Below are 16,481 nucleotides of genomic sequence, written 5' to 3' on the forward strand. Positions count from 1 at the left end.
AGACTTGGACAGTAAATTGGATCATTGCTGCTTATGTATCATCGTTGCTGGTTGTCCCAATCTACGTATACTTGTACATACATGCTTACCGATAGACATTCAGATTTATTTGCATGTTATATATTTGTGTATGCATACAAAGAAACAAACATACAAATGTGCTACTCAATTTACAGTAGGGGTATTTCTTGATAAATTCACTGTAAGTGGAAAATAAGTTAAAAATGCATTTCCTAAACTTAAACTACCAAACCTCCTTAGTATGACCCTCTGATAGGGTGTCAGTTGTCTTATGAGTGTGTGGTTGACTGGGAGCTTCAGCTCATTGCTGATGTTGAGTATCACAAGAGAGTCTTGTAACACATAGTGCTAGTCTGAGAAAAGATCAGAACTAGAAAAACAGTTTCTACTAAATAGATCCTGCTTTTGTAGCATTATAAAATTGAAAAAAAATCTGATGTTTGATCATAGTAAGTGGGGGCCTATCTGTCACCTATCTACTAATGGCATCTATCTATCTATCTATCTATCTATCTATCTATCTATCTATCTATAATCTATCTTCACCATTATCATTTATTTCATATATTATTAATGTCTATCAACCAATCATCTATTATCTTTTATCAGCTATCCATCATATGTCTGTCTTCTTTCTATTTATCATAGATCTAGCAATAGTTCTATACTTAGTCTTCCAATTCCATACAGTTCATATGAACCCATCCCTTCCCATATTTCAACTTTTTCCAGCACAAAATACTGGGTTGCCCCCGCCCCCCCCAACTGCCAACTTTCTCAGCTTCTAACTTGATTGGGAGCTTTCCCTCCATCAGCCCTGTCTCCATGGACTATTATAGAGAATAAGGCAGGAATTGCCATCATTTTAAAACTGCACCACGAATGCTGACTGTCTACGTAGGCTTCACAGAGACATAGAAATTCGAGGCAGTGTTATTAAAACAGCCAAGTCATAATGCATGAGGATTTTATTTATTCAACTTCAGCTTAGAATACTGAAAATATTGTCTTTGCTGTACCCACTTTATACCTGTGTCGGCATATACACATCGCTGTGTGGAAAGGAATACACAAAGCTGTGACTTACTGCATTCTGTGAGCACGCTTGGGTATATTTTAGGGCGGATTTGACCATATGTTCTGCTGCTTTTACACGCGCACGTCAGAATCCAACCTTTCTATGAAATATGGCTCTAAGGAATGTCTAAATTGATTCAACATCTAGTCAAATTATCCTTCCAGAAGAACACGTTATTTTGGTTTCCAGAATTGAAATTGAAAGGATCAGACCCTGATTCTAAAACTTAACCAGTGTATTCAAGGACAAATGAGGTAATTTAAAAAAAAAATCTGTATCTTTTACAGGGGCAAAGATGCTTTCAGTTAACACTGTGGTGCAAAGTTTTTAGGCCAGGACCCAGAGCGGTAAAGCCTGGTTCTGGACAAGTAAAAATAAATGTTTTACTAACAATTTGCAGGAGAGCCAAGGCAACGAACATGCTTACAAGGAATATAGACCCAAACATGCTGGGCTGAGAGGAAGATAGGGTCTTAGATCAGAGAAGGGAAAGAGTTGTGGAATATTACCTCAACAATGTAGAGATGTGTTGCATTTGTTTGTTGCAGAATATTACTTCAACTATGTCAAGATGTGTTACATTTGTTTCATCTCATCTGCCTAAGGCATCTGACTGGTCTAAGAAAAAGCTGAATGGCTAATAGCGAGGCATAGAGGCATAGGCAGGACTTGCAGGCAGAGAAAGTATGTAGGAGGAGGAATCTACACTTGAGGAGGAATCTAGGGTCAAGAAAGAGGAGAGGAGAGAATAGAGAATGAGGAAGAAATAGAGGAAGATGTCTTAGACCAGCTAGCTAGGCAACTGCCAGCCATCCAGACATATAGATTAAAAGAAAGAAAGGAAAAAGCCCTGATGCAAAAGGTAGATGAGAAGAAACAGGTTAAGTTATATAAGAGCTAGTGGGAGAAGCATAAGATAAGGTTGAACATTCATAATTAATAGTAAGTCTCTGCGTCATGATTTGGGAGCTGGTTGGTGGCCCAAAAGAAAACCTGCTACAGGAAAGCCAACAAAGCTATTGAATAGAGCATTCATTCAACATATCCTCAGAAAAGACTTGATGCAGACATCCCTGTGTATCTGTGGGGGACTGTTTTCAATTCTAGGACCCACAGTATAAACAGTCTACAGAAATGTTGACTCGATGCTCCACATAAAAGGATCAAAATATAATGTTTATATAAAATGTAGTATTTGCATAGAATCTATGAATATCCTTCACATATTTGAAATCATCTGCAGTTTGCTTATGATTCGTATTGTGATAAGTCCCTATGTAAATAGTTGCCAACACTGTATTTCATAGGAAATAATGACATGAGGAAGCCTACATATATTCAGTACAGACAGATGCATTTTGCTTTGTATCGTTTGAGCCATTGAGGTTGAATCTGTCCATGAGGACCTATGTGTATAGTCAGGACTTGCATCTTCTGCAGACATATAAATGAATCCACATGTTCCTGTTCTTAAGTGGCTTTTATTGTAAACATAAGAGCCATACCAACAGTGACAGCCCAGACTGACTCAAAAGTCTCCCTATAGCCAGTGCTAAATTACATACTATTAGGTTTATATCAGTTTATAGAATTGAGAAGCATGTTATTTTAAGACTCCCTTCCCAATAATATATTACATATTTGAAAGGCACAATTTAAGAAATATTTATATAAGAATTGAATTTACTTAGGATATTTTTCATCATTTTTGCCCCTCATTTGATTGTTAACTAACAAGGAAGTGGACACTAATTTTTTGAGAAAAATCTAAGTGCCTACTATTTAGATTTTTCTAGATATTGATGCACTCTAAGGGCATGGCAAACAGTGAAGTGTTATTCATTAGCACTTCTGTTTAGGTCTCATTAATTGTAGAAGATTGTGAGGCAAATGACAATTGTTTAGAATCATAGACAATCATCTGAACTTCACACAGTCAGACACTCAATTCATAACAACCTTCTCAGCAGATTACCTGGCTATCGGGAAGATACTTTGCTTTGAGAATTTGAAAGAAATGATTAATTGTTCTCAAGTAGCGAACCTCCCCCTCCCCCCCGGCTCAGAAGCTATTGGCAACTGTTAGCCCCTGGAAGGAACATATCAGTTTTCCCTAAGTGTGAGGGAGCAAGTTGGATGTGGTCAGAGCATGCAGTATGACATTTTTAAAGAAGTAATAAAAATATAAAAAAACAAGTAAAAAAGTTCTGGTAATTGTTTATAATGGGAAAGAGATAAGCAATGAAACCTGTAATACTTACATTTTGTAGTATATTGCCTTTGGGGAGAGAGCTGTCTTCTCTTTATATTTAGATACCTTAGTTTTTATTGGTGAGCCCGTGATTAGTAAGGGTCCCATTTCATGGACCTTCATAGCGATTGACATACTTTTGGTTCTGTACAGTTTTTGGCCAATGAGTGCTAGGAGAACAGGAAGCCCTTCAGATGATCTATATGTTCCCTTCACAAGTAATTCCTTGGTAAGAACCATGAGATGAATGCAGAGTAATATTCTTTTTCACTGCTGATTACTTGTGTCTTGAAAATGTCAATGTGCGTTTTCCTGGTGCTATTGTTGGGACTATTTTTTTTTTTTTTTGTAAATTTTCATTTCTCTTAGCCTTGGTATTGTGTGCCTCTTTAACTTGGACTCCTGAGAAAGAAATGATGGAGATGACAGTTCTGGAAAAAAAAAAAATGGACTGAAGTCAGTTCACCACTGGGCACCCAGGCCTGGTCCTCTTTGAAAGTCTGGAAATAGAGAGGAGGTGAGGATCAGCAATGCTGAAGCTCCCTTACAGGCAGGCAAAGCAGGCCGAGACTGATGGAGTGTGACTGAGGTCCAGACCACAATTCATTCTCTAGTTTTAATGTAATTTCATTCAACTAGCTGATACATACAAGGTATATCGGCAGCATTAGCGTTTGAGCCTTAGGCAATCAGATCTGAGGGCTCCTTCTCTTCAATTCATAAGGTGGATTAGGTTTTATAATATTGCTAAGACTTGATTATTTGTACACCCTGGAAGGCATAGCTCCTGCACGGAACATTTAAAAGAGAATGGCTACAGAACATTGAACATTAAACAGGGAACTACTATAGGTAAATCTCACCAAAATAAAGAAACGATCCTATAATTGCAGTATTAGAGCTATCTATTTGGGTGATTATCATATCAGCAGCATCATTGGACCATGCTGGCAAGCACTGAAAACGAGAGGAGCACAAAGAGCTACGTGTGCATTTTATTATAGTGCAGAGTAGACAGGGACTGGTAAAGCACTTATGTCAAACATAGGAAGTACACATGCCTCCCACTGTCATCTACTTATGTCTGCATCGTCAATAGATAGATCCAGACAGTAAGACACATACATCCCCAAATGTAACATCTGTGCTACCACGTGTTCTACGGTTCTGTAGTGCCCGTATTATGCATACTATGGCACTACGCCTGTAGCGTACTGCCTACACTACAGACTGTTCTCGAGATAAGCATGGGGCTGGAGATTGAAACATACACATACAGAGACAGACAGACAGAGACACGGGTCATCCTTGAAACAAGAATACCCCCTTTACTGTGTTCCAGGGCAGCTTATATAGGGATCCTTAACTGACAGCGAGACTGTTCTCTAGATAAGCATGGGGCTGGAGATTGAAACATACACACACACAGACAGACAGACAGAGACACGGGTCATCCTTGAAACAAGAATACCTTTACTGTGTTCCAGGGCAGCTTATATAGGGATCCTTAACTGAAGCCAAACCCACCAGAAACCACTTCCCTGCCATCAGGAACTAAGATCAGCTGCAAACAGGAAAACAAGTTGTTTTGCTCAGAGCAGCTGCAAGCATAAAAAGTTGTTTACAGGAAATTCAGGGTCTGGGGGTCCACAGCCCCCAACCGCTCCCTCTTTTCTATATAATTAGACCAAGGTTCTGGGCGTGCATGGGAGTAGCACAAATATGATAGCAATAAGTTGGAAAATTCCCTAGTGAACATACTTATTCTACATTCCACATGAATGATATTAAATGCTAGTCCCTGCCAGCTACAAGATAGTCACAGCAGCCGTCTGGCTGATCACAATTCCGGCTGGCTGCTGTGAAGGAGGCCACAGCAGCAACAATAGCGGCCACCAATGCTGATCCGGAAGTCCCCGCTGGGATGACTCAGCAGTCTTCCTAGAACTCCAGATCCTCCTGCCTCTGACTCCTTCAGCAAATCCTACCAGCATGTGCCACCACAACCAGCCAGGGCGGTAGGTAGGCTCAGAGACCTTCTGCAGCTACTGCGTGGGTTCCTCAGGTAAGCCTGCTGCTCACACCACAAACTCTGGGGTCACAGCCAGAAACCATCACTGCCTTCTCCTTGCCCAGGCCACCGCCTTTTCCATATGCTGCACACAGGTGGGCAGGGCAGCCCAGCGGGGTCTGAGCAGCTCCGGTTTGCCTTGGCTACAGCACTTGCTGCCATGGTTGCCAATGCTCCTGGCACTGGCAGTGGCGTCCCCATCAGCCTCACAACTTCTAGTAAACAATTTTGGGAATTTGGTGGTCATTCTTGATATTACTTCCTGCTGTTTACTGCCAAAGTTTCTTTGGGGGTATTCACAGTGACATTTCAGGGGGTCTTGGTGCATAAATGTCTCTCTAGTCAAAAAAAAAAAAAAAAAAAAAAGAAAACGCAACAGTACATATCTGAACACATTCTATCTTTTCGAGGTCCTCAATTCACCCTCCCACCTCCTCTTTATTGCTTTCCTCTTATTACTTTTCTGCTGGCCAGTTTTCCAGAGCGTGTCCCTCAGAGGGCCTTTAGTTTTCCATCTCAGTGGTCCTCCTGCTATGGTGCCTGCATCACCGTGAACTACTATCAGGCAAGAATCTGGGGATAAAAAAACACACAGAGACAGATACCCATCTTCAATCCACCCTCATCATACCCGAGGGTGTTCCCTGGGTGAATCCCTGATTACTGATCTCACTGAAGCCTCCACTTGTTGCGTCCACACTACTATGTGTACTATGGTCCTGTAGCGCCTGTACTATGCATACTATGGTACTAAGCCTGTAGCATACTGGGACCTTTTGTGAGCTGGAAAAGGGGCTGGAGATTGGAACACACAAATATACATAGAGACAGACAGACAGAGGCATGGGTCATCCTTGAAACAAGAATACCCCCTTTATTGTGTTCCAGGGCAGCTTATATAGGGACCCTTAACTGATACTCATGCCCCAGCCAAACCCACCAGAAACCATTCCCCTGCCGTCAAGAACTTCTGAGATTCTTGTGCTCAGAGCAGCTGCAAACACAGGAAAACAAGTTGTTTTGCTCAGAGAAGCTGCAAGCATAACAAATTGTTTACAAGAAATTCAGGTTCTGGGGGTCCACAGCTCCCAACACCCAAACATGACACAATTATCATAAAAAGGGGTTGTCTTCAGCATTCAGTGGACACACACTGACTTAAAACACATCATTTGTTTAAATAGGTTTGATTTTGTGTCTAGAAGACAAAATAGATCATGAATAGCCATCTAAGTTTACCTAGCTGAATGTTAGTACTTCTAAATATGGATCGATATTCATTACTTCCCTACATTGGAAGATTAAAGGAGTAAATGACCCTTCAAAACCAAAAATGGAATCCTCAAGAAATGTCAAGAAAAATATTTGATGCAGTCTCGTTTTAAGAAGGACTGAAAGGGGGATCATATGAGCCTTTGACATTAAAGGAAATGGCTGTTGGCGTCTAACATAAGCCAATTAATTTGGATCTGCTTAATCTGGGATCTGTAATGGAGTAAGATGTAATACAGCTTTGCCTCCTGCAATTTATTTTAAAGGCTTCATGTATAATAAGAATGTTATAAAAGTATAAAGGGGATGAATTTGTTATTGGAATAAGGCAGCATGGTAGATGGAGGTGTCTTATTTGTGTTCACTGTGCCTGTTGTTCCTCCAACAACTGTGCTTAGGACCAAGGAATGTTCTAGAGGTGACTATATGGGAGTTCCTTCAGTTTATGCTGAAGGCAGACATATTTTTATTAGTCAGGCTGAAATTGAAGCATGAGAGGAAAATGGGCAGCATATCTGTATGGCCCCGAGCATCCCTTCGCTGGTGTATTTGTTCAGATGAAACTCCAAGTAAAACACAGTGGAAGTCATTCAAAGATTAGGTGTTCAAATGTTAGGTGGAAGACAGATTAGCCACATTCTAAGGCATCTTTTGAGTTGTTTTTGAACCAAATCCACTGGAAACAAATTTGAGTGGCAGGGATAGATTCGACTATCAAAAGACTTAAAGATTAAAAATTGAAACATACCTTTCCTGAGTTGTAAATAACACGACATCACTTACAAAGACGGAATTTGAAAGTTCTCTATGGTAAAAATAAACAGCGAGTTAAAATCTGAGGGTTTTTCAATAATTACTGGTAGAATTTGACTACTCTAATTTGATAATTGGATTTTAGTAAGTTTATACTAATTCTTAGTTTTTGTTGTTACTTATGTGTCTCTGGCATATTTTATGACAGTTATAGATCAAATCTGAGGCCTTATAGTCAGATCAAGGGAAAATTACTTTTTGAAGAACACTTTACAACCTTCAACTCTTAGAAAAGGCATGAGTTTAAATACAATATTTCCTACTTGTAGTGGAATTTCACTTGTATTTTGATAAATAAAGCTTACCTGAAAATCAGAGAAGTAAAATAGCCATCCTGGCCAGCCTTACAGACCAGGCAGTAGTGACGCACACATTTAATCCCAGTAGCCACAATGACACACATCTATAATTCCAGTAGCCACACTATCTTGCCAAAGAAACCAGGCAGTAGCAGTGCACTCTCTTAATCCCAGAGCTAGAGAGGATTATAAAATGGGAGGAGACAGCTCTCAGTCTCATCTCATACTGAGGTTTCCTGGAGTCAAAATCGCCATTTTTGTACTGAGGTCGAGATAAGAGCCAGTGACTGGCTGCTTTGCTTATCTGGTTTTCAGGTTGAACCCCAATATCTGTTTCTGAATTTTTATTAATCGTGCTTCACCTATTCAAAGGGTCAAGGTGACTAGATTACATACTAGGTTCCCTTGTTTTGAAATGACTTCATAAAAGGACTTTCAAAATGTGTTTCTCTACCACACTGCACACACACACACACACACACACACACACACAAATACACACACACGTTGTTAGCAATAAAAGCAGTGTGTTCAGGTGGAACCATTCCTGTTTGTCTGGCTAGATAAAAGATTATTATGCTATCTCTAATACATAAGGGATGTTAGTGAACATAACACATTCCCCGTGTTTCTCAATTAAAAAAAAAAAGACATTGCAATGTACTATATAATGCCTTTTTTTCCTTATTCCCTTTATAGCTGCAGCATAATTTTAAAAGAAATTGAGTAGGGTAACTCAATGAAAATTCATCCAGTCTGATGCCAGAAGTAAGTGCATATTGCCTGAGTCAGATATGGGAGGTTTTAAAAAACAGGATTAAGCAGCATTTCAAATCACCTAGAATCAATCCCCATAGGACACCGTTGTAGAAACGATGATACTGAGTTAAGAAAAACATTCTTTTTCTTACAGGGGAAAAAAAGCCCACAAGTTAGATCTTGCCACTTATGCTATCCTAGATAAGTTTGGTGATTATCCTGTAAATGAACATCGATTTTTGTGTAGATTCCAATATTTTCAATCTCTGAGAAATTATTCTGGTGTCCTGAATGGACAGTTGCAAAATTATGGAAAATATCTTTTGGTGAAATAGCTGTTTCTTTTAGAAAAAAAAAGAGAAAGAAGTTGTTTCACATCATTTACTATGCTATTTTCTAACACCAGCTTTAAAGCATCAAAGAGGAGAGAGAGAGAGAGAGAGAGAAAGAGAAGCCAACCCCAAACTCACACCTCTATAGTAAATATGTTACTATCTAACCCACAAGGTGGCAGTAAAGAAAAAAGTGACAAAAATGAAGATCCCAGGCAAGTTACTAAATCCATTCTATTCTGTTAAGAGAATTAATCCTATTCGATAAAACAATCACCCACATTTTAGTATGGTAGTAACTCTAAGTGTCTATCCTCAGCTGGTTGTCTCTCACAAGGTGTCCTTTGAACCTTCTGGCTCTTACAGTCTTTTGCCTCCGCTTCGGAGGAGTTCCCTAAGCCCTGAGAAAAAAAGGATTTGATGGAGACATCCCATAAGGGCTGCGTGGTCTAAGGTCAGAGCTTGTCATTTTCAAAAGCAGCAGTTCTCAAGCTGTGGGTGGCAATTCCCTTGGCAAATCTCTCTCTCCAAAAATATTTACATTATGATTCATAACACTAGGGAAATTACAGTTATAAAGTTGCATTGAAAATAAATTTATGGCTGGACTCACCACAATGTGAGGAACTGTATTTTAAGGTTGAGAACTCCTGTCAAACACTAATTTGGTTGGTGCTTTGTATATAGTTATTCTTTGGAAATTTTTATTCTATTCACTCCCACCCCAGGCAGAGATTCCAAGTTTCCACAAGTGTTGTTTGATCCTAAACCATGTCTAGTTCTCCAGCTTTCTTCTCTCTCTCTCTCTCTCTCTCTCTCTCTCCCTCCCTCCCTCCCTCCCCCCTTCCCAATCTTGTATAGAACATTGTATAGAACATTTAATGTTCTTGGTATTAAGTTTTAAAAAATTCAACATGTTAACCTTAAAGAATTTCTAGTAGAATGCTGTATTTGGGCTTTTAAGGTGTTTTTAATTTATGTATATATATTGTGTGTGTGTGTGTGTGTGTGTGTGTGTGTGTTGTGTGTGTGTGCATGGTGTATATATGCCATGACATGTTCACAAAGGTCAGAGGACAACTTTTACAGAGTCAGCCTCAACTTCCACCTCTATAAGAGTCCCAGGGATCACATTCAGATTACCATGCTTTCATGGCAAGCACCTTTACTTAAAAAGCCACACTCTTTGCCCCAAATAACTTCTTTTTAAAGACCAAGAAAAAAGGTATTCTAGTCAAAGTGCAGTTGTTTGAAGTTCAAGAGTAAGTTCTAGACTTAGGATCTATAGGTACAGATACATCCTTCCTTTCACTTCAGGGCACCGTGAGAGCATCCCTGAGCCTCTGTGGGGGTTTAGACAAGGTGCTCTGGGAACAACCTGCACACAGAGAGAGAGAAAAGAAGGCTTTACACTGGCATAGTCTTCGTATGTAATGGTAAAGTTAAAGAATCGAGAATCCATGTAGTGGGATTGCCATCTGTGGGATGGGCAAGACTGGGTGTTTTCTAGCTTGTATCTTTGAATTCATGGGAAAATATTGGGCCAGGAAAGTGTGCTGTCTTCACTTCATGCTAAAAAGATGCACAGGATAACAATCATATATGTCATGATACATCTCTCCCCCTAATTTCGAAGAAGTTCTGGGAGGTTTGAAAATTAAGCGATGTTAATTTTCATCACTATTATATATGTACACACACACACACACACACACACACGACCTTTGGCCAGAACTTTGATTCAACAAACCTATATACTATAGTTTATGCTATTTAATGTAGGAAATCGCTGTAGTTAAGAGTTAAAAGTTAGCTTAAAAAACTCAAACACAGGTATATGACTCAAACACCAGTGATATTTACATATGGAGATTGCATATGGAGAAAACCATGATCACATTCTAAGTCCTCTCTATCAACTCCTTTACAGTGAAGACTTGCTACTCAGTTTGAAAAGACAAGGTGTTCACCTTGCTTAAAGAGCTATACAGATAAAGAGTTAAATACCTGGTGAGGGTCAGTCTGTGATCAGGGAAGGATTTAAACAGATAAATAAGATGTCTGATTAAATTAAAGAAGAGGGAATAAATTATTTAAAGGGCTGCATGTGTGACATAGAAGGTACAGGTGGGAGAGATGAATCAGGCCATTTGATATCTTTATGTGACTTTGCATTATTACCCATGGAAGCGTGTCTTTAAAGCAGATACTGTTGGGTTTGAAAGAAGTCAGACACCACTTGAGTCCCACGACTTTGAGCTGGACTGTAAATCTAGGTTAAGGCTATATATATATTTGATACATTCAAATGTCAAGATTTCGAAGATATAAACCGCTTGCTTGTTGCGAAAACAAATTCTAGTCAACACCTCCACCGCTTTGTCTTCCCGCCCCCAACCCCTTTCTCTCGTTAAGTCATAAAATGACTACGTTGCTCAGGGTAACGTTGTATAATAATTTATCTATTTCATTTCATTTAGCAAGCACTCTAATAACATAAGTCATAAGCAGAAACAGTCTGCGTCCATAGGCCTAGAGACCAAGATTGACTGGTCCTGTTCTAAGGTCTCTACTATGGGGCCTAACAGTAACCTCATAATTTATGTAGCAAATTAACAAATATCAGTTACACAACTGGATACTTTACATTGGCTTACCTTACCGAAACAGAATGCCACCATGTTAATCGTGCAGGTAATGGTGGAACACTGCTTGGTTTTGAATTCCAACTCTGACATTTACTAATTAATGCTTCTGTCCTCAGATGTTTAGTCGGTCTGAGCCTCAGTTTCCTTATTTTCCAAATGGAAGAAGCAACAACATTGTCTCTGTGGTGTCTGTTTTCATGATTACATGAGCTAGGATAAAGCGCTTTAACAGGTAACAAGGAACAAAGCTATTAATAGCTATATTACTGTGATTGTTATTATTATTATTACTTTGCCTCCCATATGTACCGAAAAGCAAACATTTGAGAAACTTATATCCTGAGTGTCTACTGCATTTGTCAATTTGCTAGTCTATTTCTTCATCCACTGGACAAATTGAGTAGCTCAACGGAAAAAATCTCTAGAAAGTCAACCAATTTCTATTCTGTTTGTAGACTTGGGTATATATTATCTTTGCAGCTCTCATGAATACACTATAAACATTTCCATGATACATACTTTGGTTTTTATGGAGCTTTCTTATAGAGATCATAAACCAAAAAGCCCGGAGAGAACACTGAAGAGTTTAAACCTAGCAGCAGAAACCCCCAAAGAAAAATAGAACTTCTTTGAATTCTTCGTACTCTCGTCTCTGCATATAACACTGAATTCTGGAACTGGGAATTTCATCATAGATTACAGCCATCCTTTTTCTTATATTTGCCATCGAGAAGGGTTCCTTTTGTGCTGAGAGTTATTCTGTTTTCCCTTCAGCATAAGTGGAAGACTTCCCTAGGACTTATAATGTGTGCTAATATATTGGTACTTTAGGTATTCGGTTTTTTTTTGTTTGTTTTTTGTTTTTTAAAAAGCTTCAGCAATTCTCAGGTGGTTAAAATACCATATGCAGACTCGAATGCCATTTTCATTCTGGCTAATCCCTTTAAATATCGAAGTCAAACCACTGGCAGTTAAATTAAGGTTTTAATTTTAGTTGGCAAACTGTATGCTTCGTGAAATATCACTATGTTTTTGAAAAGTTCTAGCTTTTATCTTCAAGATCTTGAGGAATGTTCTATTAGAAAAGGTGACTTTTTTGGTATGAAACTCTCTAGAAAAGACTGAGGTCAGATGTTATGAAAATTTTAAATTGTGTGATGTAAAATTGTGACCAGCTTTGATACTGTATGGATTTGCACACTTTTAACTTTTCATCAAATTATCACATTTTGGATTTCAAAAATGCTGTTTTTCTGTTGCCACCTGGAGGCACCACTTCAGCTGATCCGCAGAGATATCTGACTTCCATTGTCAGCAAGGGTCTTCAGCTGTGTAAAGCCTCCAGAAACTTCTTTTGTCCTAAGCCCACCAGTCCTTTTATTTGCCTGAATAACCATTTGGTTTGTGTACTGTCTCCTACATTTTAGCAAGTACGGTGTTTTTATAAAGTCATTTTACTCCCTAAGGTTTTGGATAGAATTTTATGTTGTTTTCGTGTGTGTGTGTGTGTGTGTGTGTGTGTGTGTGTGTGTATGTGAGTGTGTAGACCAGAGGTTAACTTCCGGTGTTGTTCTTCAGACAGAGTTCATCTGTTGGTATGCTCTTTTTTATTTGTTTGTTTTGTTTTGTAAGACAGTATCTCTCATTACCCCAAAAACTTGCCAAGTAGGCAAGAGAGGCCCTGGATGCCCTCATCTCTGCTGTCTGTTTTAGCATTTTAATTACAAGTAGGCACTACTATATGCCGAGCTAACATAGTCCTGGGAGCCCACTTCAGGTCTTCATAATTGCAAAGTAGGCACTTTATTGTTTGAGCTTGTCTCCCCAGCTCAATTTTTTTTTTTAATGGAGGATACTCAAAACCTCTAGACAATTTGAGATCCATGAGATGTCCAAGGCCACCTCCTCACGTTCTGTGGTGTTATTAACACATCAAGAAACGGAGCTGATGAAGTAAGTGGGCTAGGATAATACAAAGTGGGGAAGGTTGAGTAGGGACTTAGATGTTTCTTCTGAGCCAAACAGTGTTGGGACATGAAGGCACTAACCACCCTTTCAGGAGCTGAGTGTACAAGGTTATAGCATGTGGGATTCAAACCTTTCTCTAATCAAGGGACTTAAACACTAAGGGCAACGTTTAAACCAAGTATTAGTGGTTGATTCCTTCAATATTCCCCTTAGGTACACAGCCTGAAACTTTGCCTCTTCCTTTTTGTTTTTGGTGTGAAGTAGAAGTGAAATAATCCAAGAATGTAACCTGTCAATCCTTATTTCTCAGATTCCATAAACTTTCATAAATTACAAAAGAAAGACAATTGCCATTGCTTTAACAAAAGAGGAAGAAGTATTTACTTGTTCGATCTTTGATACCGAGTTTATTGAATAAAAAAAACACTGCATTAAACAGGAATCAATGAGCTAATAAGTTGTGCCCACTTTATGTTAATAAACTTGAATTTGCTTCACTTGTATCTCAGAAACAATCCATTTGCTAATTTAATCAGTCAGAAGAAACTTTTTCTAATTGGTAAGCAATTTCTTTTAATTGCAAAGTGTTTGAGAGTTACCTTGCAGTAATTTTTCACAAGTACATAGACATTGATAAGGTACATGAATAGTAATAACCTTTTTGGAGTATTCAAGACTAGCATCATATTAGGGAGACCCCTTGGACAGTTGACTCTTTCTGAGGCGGTGGTTCTTAGACTCCCAGGGGACATTCTAGAAACTGTTTGTGATCTCTGTCCCTTAGGCAGGTAATCCTGAGTGACTAGATTAGATTCCCGAAGGGCAGAGGAATATGGTGACCTCTTTGAGGGTCAGGTGCTTTTTTGGCTTGCTAAACTGTATTTCCTACTTCTGAGGAAACAATCTAACCCCTAAAGCCCCAACTCCTAAACTGCACAATAGCCAGATACAAATGAAAAAAGCAAGAACAAAGATGCTTAGAAACAGCAGAAAAAAGAAACTGGAACAGAATGTGGCATTTCCCTTGGTCTGTTACTGACGGCCCACATACAACATGCTTAAAAATACCCACCCTGGCACCTATTTCCACCATCAGTTATGATGATGCAAGTGGACACTTAGAATACGGGGGTATTCAGCAAGCACTCCATCTAGGGATAGAGGGAAAAGAGCTTCCTCAAGCAAGGCTGTACTCTCTGTGGCTGCCAGATTAAAGTTCATTGTTGTATAATTGGGCTCCTTTTACTGAATATGTTTTGAAATAATATTTTAACTTTTTTCCAGTACCCAAAGCCAATAACATCTCTCTCTCTCTCTCTCTCTCTCTCTCTCTCTCTCTCTATATATATATATATATATATGTGTGTGTGTGTGTGTGTGTGTGTGTGTGTGTGTGTGTAAAATAATGGGTTTAAAGAGACAAAAGAAACGTTTAAAGAGGAATTTCTTCATTTTCTATTGACTGAGCCATATACTTTGTTAAAAATCAGAGAGGACTAACTCTGTCACCTTCGAGGTGGCGGTCTTCTGAGCATTGTTGGTGTTACAACTTTTTAGACACATTTTGAAGTTTGCATAGCACACTACTCCACTATAATGCAGAACTCCAACAAACTCACGAGAGTCCGAAGCCAGTCAGCAAGCTACGAACTTTGACGATAATGCTTGCTGTCAGTACACACCGGGATTCGTAACTGCCTTAATGAAGTTTAAACAATTTTCACGATAATACAGGGGAGTTGCATAAAGTAATCGTGGCGAGGTGAAGTGACAAACTGACCCATCATGGAAATACATTTACCCACTGTTCTAGTAAAATCCAGTCATGGAGCCTCCACCCCCAGTTTTCCTTACACTTGTTTTTTGAATGTTGTATTGTAGGCATTAATTTTTTTTAAAAATCCTTTTCCCAATCTAAAAATAAAATGTATCCCACGGGGACTCTGTATCCTTTCTTTGGTCTTTTACTTATGTATAATCGCTTTTACTTATACTTATGTATAATCGCTAGCCATTATGTCAGTACTTCACACCTGGCCACACTACACCATTATAATATATGCAGCCAGGCTTTGGAGAATTTATTTCAATTTACATACAAACCCCCAAATCCTCTGGCGAGCTTGATGTGTGATCTGACACTGCCTAGTCTCTCAGGCAGGCTCTTGATGCTAATAGCCCAAGGCTCCAGCGGTACCTCTGGGGAGCCACAGTGGGGCTAAGGAGTCGGAAGAGGGGTGACTGCTGGGCTTGTTGCGCTGAAGATTTACAATGTACTCTTGCAGGCAGCTCAGCAGCCCTGTCTGTGGCTGTGGGTGTCTGGTGTGACAGAGCGGAGAAAAGCTCTCTAATCTCCCAGCGCCTGCCTCTGCCGCTCAACCTCTCCCCTCCCTCCCTCTTTCCCAGCCTTCTCGCTTGTTCCCTCAGTCGCTCTCTCCTTTCTCAGAGAGTTTCAGTCCCTGAATGCAGCTGGAGTAGCCTTGGCAATCTAGACCCGGAACCCGTGTACACACACATACACGTACACGCGCGCACACACGCGCGCACACATGCACACGCGCTGGCACACACGCACTTCGGTTCTCCCCCCGGGGACGCAGCCGAGACCTTTATCTACCTGAAGTGGATGCCCCGGCGGGACACTTCTTCACTTGTCTTCTCCAGAGGGCACAGGCATATCGGAACGCGGGAGGCTCTCTGTCCAGTCTGCAACCTCACGCCTTTTACCGCCGCCGCCGCTTAAAGTGTCCAGGGTGGAGAAGGCTTCTCCAGGACGGATGCTCCGCGGCCGTGGGACTTCCTCCAGCTGGCTCACTCCAGTCTTTCCCTCGGTCCTCTGTTCCATCCTCTTCTCTCCCGCTGCGGGGTGGAAGGCTCAGGCTCCTCCTGGGCTGCAACCGCCGCAACTGTCTTTGCGAGCACATCCCACCCAGAAGATCGAACACTGCCGGAGTGCCCGGAGCTGGGCG

The 16,481-nt window shown here is 40.1% G+C and overlaps 1 long non-coding RNA gene across 1 annotated transcript in view; it reads right to left on the bottom strand.

The window, feature by feature from the left end:
* The window catches only part of LOC121457245, an 80,311-nt gene extending 64,072 nt beyond the window's left edge, over positions 1–16,239 (bottom strand). Inside the window, exon 1 of the long non-coding RNA XR_005975754.1 lies at positions 16,130–16,239. This is a non-coding gene — a long non-coding RNA (uncharacterized LOC121457245). The remainder of the gene's footprint in view (positions 1–16,129) is intronic.
* Between the last annotated feature and the right edge of the window lie 242 nt (positions 16,240–16,481).

The sequence above is a fragment of the Microtus oregoni genome, unplaced genomic scaffold, assembly GCF_018167655.1.
Source record: "Microtus oregoni isolate MIOR12 unplaced genomic scaffold, Mior012 000001F_ref0000356, whole genome shotgun sequence".
Taxonomy (NCBI): domain Eukaryota; kingdom Metazoa; phylum Chordata; class Mammalia; order Rodentia; family Cricetidae; genus Microtus; species Microtus oregoni.